The sequence below is a fragment of the Daphnia pulicaria genome, chromosome 6 (assembly GCF_021234035.1).
Source record: "Daphnia pulicaria isolate SC F1-1A chromosome 6, SC_F0-13Bv2, whole genome shotgun sequence".
Classification (NCBI taxonomy): domain Eukaryota; kingdom Metazoa; phylum Arthropoda; class Branchiopoda; order Diplostraca; family Daphniidae; genus Daphnia; species Daphnia pulicaria.
Genome location: NC_060918.1, coordinates 643309 through 652791, shown reverse-complemented (window position 1 = coordinate 652791; position 9483 = coordinate 643309). Strand labels below are relative to the sequence as shown.

Below are 9483 nucleotides of genomic sequence, written 5' to 3'. Positions count from 1 at the left end.
CTAGGCGGCCGGCAGCCGCTCCAAGTCCGTCGCGATATTTTTTCGACTTTCGATCCCGACTCGTCGACAACAAATTAATAAAGAATAAAAATCGAAATGGTTTATAATTTAATTTAATTATTTTTTGGTGTGGGCCGGGTTATTTCGCTCATTTTTTTAAATTATTTTCCGCGCCCCTTGGGCGGAGTGCGCAGACTCGGCACCACGCCTTTTCTTGCCCGTCTCTTTCGGTTTTCTCTCTCTCCCGTTCCCGTTTTTTCTGCCCGTGTCCGAGGCATGTTGACATCAGTATTTGACGGTCTGTGCATTCCAGTCGGCGATTTTGGCTTAGTTGGGAGCGCGCACCGGACCATTCCCAAGTCCTGTTATTTGCCGGTTCGTTCCGCGCAGTCTATTTTGGGTTGTTTATTTTGTTCGTTTGTTTTTACGCGCTTCCCCTTTGAAAAATTTGTCCAAATTCTTTAAGTTGTTCATCTATTAAAAGTGTTGAGCAGGTGAATTGATTTGAGTTTGAAAAAGAAAAACGAACCATGAACACAATTCTACTACTTCCTGTTTTTGGTTCTTCCTGTCACTCAACAAGCGGCCAAATTATCGCAGATGGACAACACAAATTGGAACGAAAAGAATTAAGTGTCGTTTGAGAAAAAGTTAAATTTAAAATAACTAATCGATTTGTGTCGAGACTCGATCCCACTCGTTTGTGCGTGTGAACAACAACTGCGTCGAATCGAGTAAATATTTTAACTTTGGTTTTTCAATATTTTTAAGAGAAGACATAACAAACTAATCAACAAATGAATACAAGTGATTGTTCACATTGAATTTCGTCGATCCTTTTTCTACCTGAAAACAAAATTTAACCAACTAATAAAAAGAAAAAACCAACGCGGGTGTCGATAGAAGACGAAAAAGGTAAGCCGCGTTGATTTATTAATTCCTGGCCGAGCAGCAACAGCAGCAGGCGTATAACCTTCAAGTTCCGATATGTTGCCCGTGACATTTGGCGATCCTGGGAAATGAATTCCCGGCTGACGTTGGGTCCTGTCCAACTTGGTTCAACTATTGTAACGAGAGATACAAGTTGGCGCCGAGTCGTTATTATTAATAAATGGATATCCATGTATATTGAACAACGTCATGGGAGGGAGGATGGAAAGACATAGTCTATATCATTCTGTTTATATAACTCTGTATACTAGCCGCCTTATATATATAAATATATACATACACACACGCTACTAGCGTGCGCACACACATCCGACAATCAAGAGTCTAGAAAATCAGGATCTGGGCCGAGGGCCCCGCAAAACTTATTTGATTATTGCTTTGATGTAGTTGACTCCCAAACATCGTTGGTGTGTGTACCATATTTCTTCACGTTCATTTTCCAGATGAGTACGCCTCTCTAGTCTTTCCTGATGCGCACAAGGATCATGAATAATCATGTTCGCCTTGGCAATAGTTTTTCGTTTCTCTCTCCTAGCTTTTGTTATTTCAGCCCAACGCAAATGACGAAGAGATAGAAAGATCGCTAACGACTTAGGACTCGGGGTATAAACAGAAAGTTAAGCAGGCAAAAAGGCAAGATTGGAAAATAGCGGAGCTCCTATTCAAGAGCCCCCTTGAATGCATAACATTTACGTCATCAACTTAGGGTTTTTTTTTAACACAAATTGTCGGGACTCCCACTAACTCCACAAGATCTTTTCAACATTTACATTTGCCCGTTCACGTCAGAATATTTTGGGAGAAAGGATATCCCGAGCCTATAAGATGCACACAAAAAAAAACCGATGGCGAATCAAATCAAAAGCGTGATCTGTTTAGCCCTCAAGGAATTACTGAAGCAAAATATTATACTTCAAAAATGGCCGGGGTGAAACGTATACACACACGTACAAGTGTGTGTGCGCAGAGAATCAACGAGTGGAAAGAGAGAGTCGCCGAGCGGAAGAAACTTTTTTTTTTTCCCCACCAGTTTTTCGTGATGAAAATCTCAATAATCGGCTTTCTTGGGCGCTAGCAGATACTTATCTGCGTATATATCTCTCTTCTTTCCTTTTCTACAAAAAATAAATAAAAGATTTTTATATTCTGCGAAAGTGGAAGACATTTTTATTTTTCGCAAATCATTAAAACAAATGGGGAGGATTCCACGTGGATATGCTACGCATTTTTAATGTGGACTATATACATTTAGACGAGGGGGGAAACTATAGTATAACACGCCCGACTGACAGATTATATAATGAGATGAATAAAAGCCATCAGCAGAATTATAAAACCCAAGATTCTTAAACGTCTACATCAAAAATACTTGCCCCTCTTTCCTCATAGACATTTGACATGATCTGCACATGAGCAGAAAATGCAAAACTTGGCAACAATGAAAATGAGTTGTTTCAATGTAATCAACGCGAAACAAAAACATGCAAAACAAGAGAGATGTACGTATAGCAAGGCGCAGACAAACGCTGGGACACACTGGGGATGGCATTTTCATTTCTCAGAAGCTCTCCGCTTGTTGGTTCCTTCGGTTCGTTTAAGCGGAAAGTTGGGTGACGGGATTGCAAAGTGCGTCACATCTGAAAAGCTTCGCCAAGTTTTAAAAAAGTTTTATTTTTTTGTTAATTCCGAGTTAATTCCAAAAATCAATTCAAAAGATGAGCGATATCTCTATACAGAATGAGTTCAATAACCGCAAGCGATTGTTGTCGGTTGGGGGTTCCGACCCGCAACATTGCCATTAGAATCGGACCATCACTCAAGCACGTACACATGACGAGAAAAGTTTCCCTAATTATGTACCGCGCGGTGATTGCAATCTCAAACTTATTTCATCCACCACACTCAGAATATTAACGACAATTATTTAATAGCGACCAGCAATAAAATGTCGTGTACACTTTGTTGTCGTAATGGTTATTATGGGTCAGAGTTTTCTTACGTCATTGATTCAAGCTCGTGAGAAAAATAAAAAATTACAAGAGGGTCAACCAGTCCGCACTGTGCGACCAGCCAAAAGTAAACAATCGGCTCACTTTTTTAAATCCTTTGCTGTTTGATTGTTTGTTTTCTGGTTGAGGAAAGAAGTGAAAATAAATAAGCCGATTGACGTCACGGTCTAGACATTAGTTTGAGTACGATTGGCATATTATTGTGAGCAGTGAACTCATTTTGACGATTACCAACTTCTCCTAGACAGTATGAATGTACTACTACGATGGAATATTCAATAATTCACACCCAGCGGATGCGGAGTTCATCAAAGTACACAGGAATAAACTCAATAACGCCAGCAACTTGAGTACACACATACAGTCGCTAAGAACCTATTCAATATTTAGCGCAGAGAAATGAATCATCCATTCACAAAATTATGATAACTTATGTATGGAAACATCAGGCATTATAAGGGATACAGGATCTTGCGCAGCTATTCACAGCCCCCCCTTCCAACAGGATCCAATCGATTTTTTCTTTCGCAAAATGTGGATGGGAAAAATAACAACCTTAAAGTCTTGCGTGAGCTGGTGTGTAGACTACGTAACAAGGTGTATACTGTATAAGCCGGAAACAACAAGTCTGTCTTCCCTACCTTAGCTATATATAAACATGTATAGAGAAGACGACGACGACGAAGACGAGGATATATTACGTGATTATACAGTCTAATACACATTGGCGGCAGCACGGAATACCTGTCTCAATATTTCATTGTTAGCGCGCGCGCGCGCCCCCCCCCCCCCCCCCCACGTCTAAAAGGTGTACACGGGTTGTAAAACATTTCACCTTTATATATGAAAAAACACCTACAACTAAAAAAGGAAATACTAAACCAAGATTCTACGTAAACTAAAATCTTGGAATACTTTTTATTGGTGTTGCCGTCTGAAATATGCAAGGATCGAATGGCGTTTGGGAGCCCCCCACCATCCACTTTTTTGAACAACTCTTATTCCGCCGTGTCACGTTGTGACGTTAAGACCCGACGCCCACTCGAGGTGATTCCCCCTACTTGTTTTTACGCTCTGCTCTTCTGCGCCTATCTCCACATAAACAGCCGTCTTCTATACCAATTATAAATCATTCAAAAAAGATGCAGAGTGTATTAACATTAGCAAGTTTTGTACCCACTTTGGAGTTTGTGTCCCGTTTAATTATCATTTGTTTTTCTATCTTTCATTTTTAATAATATCCTCGACAAAAGAAAAAAAAAAGAGAAATTAAAGCTTGGGCGAATCACTTAAAAGATTAAGAGATGTCGTGTGCAAGGCGTAATAATAAAACAAGCGCCACCAACTCATTTTCTTCTTAGTTTCTGAAACGTTTCCAACTTCATTAAACTGGGCAAAGTTTTCAAAACGAGCAAGTTGACAGTGGCGGGCGGGGGCTTTTACGTTGATCTGGGATAATTATTTCAACGGAAAGACGATCAATAATTGAAATGCTCAGCGGGAAATGAATTAAACAGCGCAAGAAACCCCCGCCGCCGCCGCCGTGCGAAAAATCGATCCCAGAAGAACGACCGCGCCATCAGCTTCCCTCGTCCACACAACTCAGCTCCGATTCTATATACTACACGTACATTTATACGTGCACACAGTACGTGAATCAAGTGTATAAAGAGCTAATCAATAAGAAATCCAAGGCCAATAATAAAAAAAGAAATAACAAAAAAAAAAGTGATGACAAAGGGATCAATAAGAAATCAGAGCCCAGCACAACGACTGATTGATTGATTGACCACCCACAGTCCGTCTATAACAGCGCAGCTATTCACTATTGCCTCCTTTCTCCGACACCAATTTCCACGTGCGCCTCGTATACATGTACACACGCTCGCAACGTTATGCTGCGTCTACTCTTATCGATCGGCGGGTGGGGGTCCCGCGGATCCTCCAGGATCTCTCACACACGGTGAGCCAGAAGAAGGTGTGCCAGAGTTGGATTAGACGCGATGTCTACTACTCTATAACTCAGGTGATTATACCTAGACTTTTCCGCCGAGATCTAAAAGAGCATTGAAAATGTCAAGTCGAGTTCACAGCAGAGAGCCGGGAAAAACGAAAAACGAGCGGCCTTGTTTAGTAGCATATTAAAGGTAGAGAAGAAGAAGAGGAAGAATCAAGCGGGAGGGCTATTGGATAGCCAATGAATATGCATTGTTAATATCCCACCGAGAAAAGCTATTGTGTGTGCAGTTGACTTAAACTTTCATTTTTTAATACAGCGGCAGCAGCGTCTTGAATGGTATACCTGACGCATGCTGCTGCTGCTGCAGTGCGGGAGGACCTCCCCTCTCGGCGTGAATGTGAACGTGTTCTTACCTAATAAGCAATCCCGAAGGAGGGGAAAGACTTGAGATTGGCAGTTGACGCGAGAGAGCCGTCACCCTGGAGATGCCAGCGCTCTAGACAGGGAATAAAGCCTGCAGATTCCCGTTTTTCTTCACGAAAAGAAAAGAAACAAAAAGGAACTAAGAGAAAAGAGAGAAGAGAAAGTTGAGGAGAATATTGAACGAGAATGCCGGCTTCACGGTGGTGGTGGTGGTGGGTATTTATTAGCAGAGTGTAAGAGTCTTCGTCTGGGGCTAAAAGGGACCTTGCTATACATATTGTAAGCCATCTCCCAGTAGTTGCTCCACTTTCTTCGTTACGCCCGATAAAAGCTTCCAGCAGAGGCCGCAAACAACAACGGAGGTAAACCTTGAGATCCCCAAGACAACCGAGAGCCCCCACCAAAATCCCATTTTTTTCACGGTCCCAACAAATCAATGTCACGCTGAAAACGTCAGAAAACAAAAAAAAACAAAAAAATAAACACATTTGACGTCAGAAAAAGCGAACATTCAAAAGGTACAGCAATCAAAAGAAAACCAGAAAAGAAGCCCTTGATTCTAATTCAATTCCTTAATTGTATTAGCACTCACTGTTTAAGACGTGTACAACACACAATCCTTGGTGATATGGCTGAACAGCTCTAAAAGATGTAGGGCGTCTCTCGCGTGTAACCCTGACTGCACATTGTCAGATCTATACCTGGGATCGACTCTCTTGTTATGTCTAGACGTTGCCCTTGTTTACACAAACGTACTTTACACCAGCCCACGTCCGAAATGTTAAGACGTATAAATCCTGGACTTAAGACTCCCGCCACAAGTAAAAGCCTGGGCGGTATAAATTTCCCACAGAGACCACCGTAGTGTGGGGTCTATGGACCCTCAGAAGTTGGTCGGCGGAGAGACAAGTTAGTCAGAGATGGAAGACCTAACCCCTCCGTCGCTTCATCACTTTCTTTTGTTTTTTCTCTTTTTTTATATTCGCGCTCGGCTGTGCTCTGATATCATTCCACACGTCTTGTGCATGTGAATCTTTTTCTTTCGCCGACCGCTGGTCACCACCACCGACGACGATTCCTCTCAACCGCGAGCTTTTGTAGTGGATTGGAGCAGCCGCTGGAGCTGGATTTCCTTGATGACAGATAGCCCCCCTTCCTCATTTCTAAAGAGTATCAGCTAGAGACCGGGCTCCTCCCGGGTCCTCCGGACCATAAGCTAATGAAGTTGATGCTTAATGAGAATTTGCCCCCCGCAGACAAGAAGCGAAGGCTGATCCCCTTCGGCCGTCCAGTTATTTCTATTGTTATCATTTCAGATGACGACGTAGAATGTACTTGGAGAGAGAGACAGCGCAAGTCGGGGGGGAGAGACACGACAACACAACGACAAACAACAACAACAAAATATGTCCAGCACACAACAAGGCGAGCGAACCATTCTAGGGTATATATGGGAAGCCTTCAGGGAATAAAAACAGCTGGGATCAATAAACATTTCTCCCGAAAGTCATTCGAGCGCGTACAGAGCAAACAAAAGATTTTCTAATGAAAATTCATTAAAAAATACGACGACAATTTTGTTTAATAATAAAAATAATAAAAGCAATTATCAGAAATCGGAAAGAGAATGGCGTAAACGAGGAGCAATTCCGCCGTCAACTTTGGCAATGAATGGAGCGCCAGAACGATTCAGCGCGCATCAATCGCTAATAATAAGAGTTTTGGCAAACAATTGAGAAATTTCAAGAGTTCAAAGAACATCGATCGACATCGCATAGCCACGTGCAGCTTTAGAGCAAAAGTTGATGACTTGAAATTCTCAGATAACTGGCGATATATATCTAACGGTACGCGGAAGAAGAAATAAAAGGGTTTCAACAAATTAAAAAAAAAAGAAGCGGATGACGACAAGAGAAAATGGCGCCGAGTTCAATTGACAACAGTGACACACACAAAATATCCGCAGTTTTGAGGTCGTTGCGTCTGTCCTACCCCTTTTTTTTTCCTACCAAAAAAAGGCCTACAAAAAGTCAGCAGTCTCATGCGGACAAAAAAAGTAGAAGAGCCAATCCGATTATACGATTTGAAAAAAGAAAAATCGGAATAGGATTTTTTTCTCCGTCCGGTATATATCAAAAGGGGCGAAGCCTCTGGGCGCGATACAAAAATACGGCGGGAGAGACCAGCAGCAAGAACAGGAGCCAATGTCATCGATCCATCCAAGTTAGTGGCCATAGTTGAGTTAGTAAATGGCCTGTGTGTGGATACAACGTGTGCCCTTTTCTCTTTTTTTTTCTGGTTGCCCAGCCCTCCTCTTCGATGTCGTGATGGTTCTGCGCGTCCGTGCGTGAAACACGATTGCCTATGTATGTATCCTACACAAATAGCTGGACGTGAGGGCTGTCTTTTGATTCCACTTCCACATATTAGATGAGATGAATCAGTTCGTACTCCGAAAGAAATATCAAAACGGCCAATCTCTTATCTGACCTCCGACTTTATTGTATTATTTCAGTTGCGCAAAATCTAATTTTGATTAGTTAAGCGGACAGAAATGTTTTTTTTTTTTTTTAAATTACGGTTTCATATTGCGTGCTGGTAAGTGGCTGTGTATCGACACTAAATAAAAACAGCAACAACAATTGAAGAAGTGAGTGCTATATCGTGTCCGGCCAGCAGACGGCATTTATGTGTCGTTTTGTGTCACGAAAAACAAAAAGAAAAACAAACAAAACAAACAAGAGTAAGTGCTAAACAAGGGAGAAGATAAATTCTCGAGAAATCGCGGATGGCAATATGCTGTGGAGTCGGTCATTCGACATATCGAGAAACTCCGGCGGGGGTTTAATGTCGTCGTCTAACGGCCTAAAGTACACAATTCCAGATAGATGGGGGGTTATACAGTACGCCGAAGAAGTTTGATCGTTTTCCACAGAGAAAAAGAGAAATAAGTCATAATAACATCTAGGAACGATCAAAGTGTCAGAATCCGCAGACACAAGTTGAAAGTAAACTGTCGACTGTTAAGGAAATATTGCCCTTCCAATCCAATCATTTCTACTGTCAACAATAACTTAATCAAGGGAGCCCTAGAGCTGTTGTAGTGACAAACACATTTTCTTCAGAGGTCGATGAACTTTGAAAGAAAAAGATTGAAGAGCATTTGCATACGGTCAGAATCTGTTCCGACACACAAATCCGTGTAGAGTACTACTGGATGAAAACGCATTTCGGCCCAGCTGTCTTTAAATTTCTTTTTTCTTTTAGAACCATTTTCTTTTCATGTCATCATTGGTGGCTACCAAGGGCGGCAGGATACGCACCAAGAATCACAAGGAGAAAGAGAAAAGGAAAGCGGACAAAATGACAACAGGAAAATGCTTCCTGATCTAATGGCTCTCCATAGTACGATATAAGCCTCACTCTGCTGTACCGGACATGAATAGGACGCGGCCAGCAGCCGCACAGAGAGTGCGCCCGGCCCACTTTGTTTTTTCTTTCTCCGGGGGTGATTCTATACATACTGAGAGCCCAGCTTGCGCAAAAGAGAATCCAACATGGAACATGTACAATACATAACCAAGACAAAAAGACTTAAGATTGGATGACTTTTCGCTTGACCACATAGAACTAGAATGGAACCTTATTTTACCAGCAGCATCCAAACTCGCCTTTTTTCGCCCTGCTTTCTTTTTTTTAAGCCAACAGATTTGGTGGCGCAGGAAACACACACCGAGTCACGGTCGCCATCTTATCTTCGAGCGGCCATCCAGTTTGGCGAGCCAATGACCTCCATCAAAACGATACTCTTTTTCTTTTTTCCTCTCTACTAGTGGTGGTTTCTTCCTCAAATGCGTTGGTCGAGCAGAAGGCGACTGACCATAAAAGGGAGAGGAAGTTTCTTATCGCACCGGAAAACGGGCGAAACGAGGAAATAAGGAGCGCAGGAGAACGGACGAGAGAGAGAGAACCCAAACAACGACATTCCTCCAGCGAGGCAAACACAAGAGCAGCAACAGCAGCAACTCCCGACACAATTTCTCCCCCCCCCCCCCTTGGATTTATGCATTACGTATACGTGCACTAAAACAACTCAAAATGACTAAATAGACGGGCGAGTAGCTGTCAGGCGACATCCAG

General features: G+C 42.3%; 1 protein-coding gene across 3 annotated transcripts in view; it reads left to right on the top strand.

The window, feature by feature from the left end:
• Window positions 1-320: 320 nt before the first annotated feature.
• The window catches only part of LOC124341979, a 31687-nt gene continuing 22524 nt past the window's right edge, over window positions 321-9483 (top strand). For 2 of the 3 annotated variants that reach the window (XM_046794933.1, XM_046794932.1), the window contains exon 1: window positions 321-915. The gene's annotated coding sequence lies outside the window, so the exon portion shown is untranslated. The remainder of the gene's footprint in view (window positions 916-9483) is intronic. The other variant, XM_046794935.1, reaches the window with a different exon arrangement.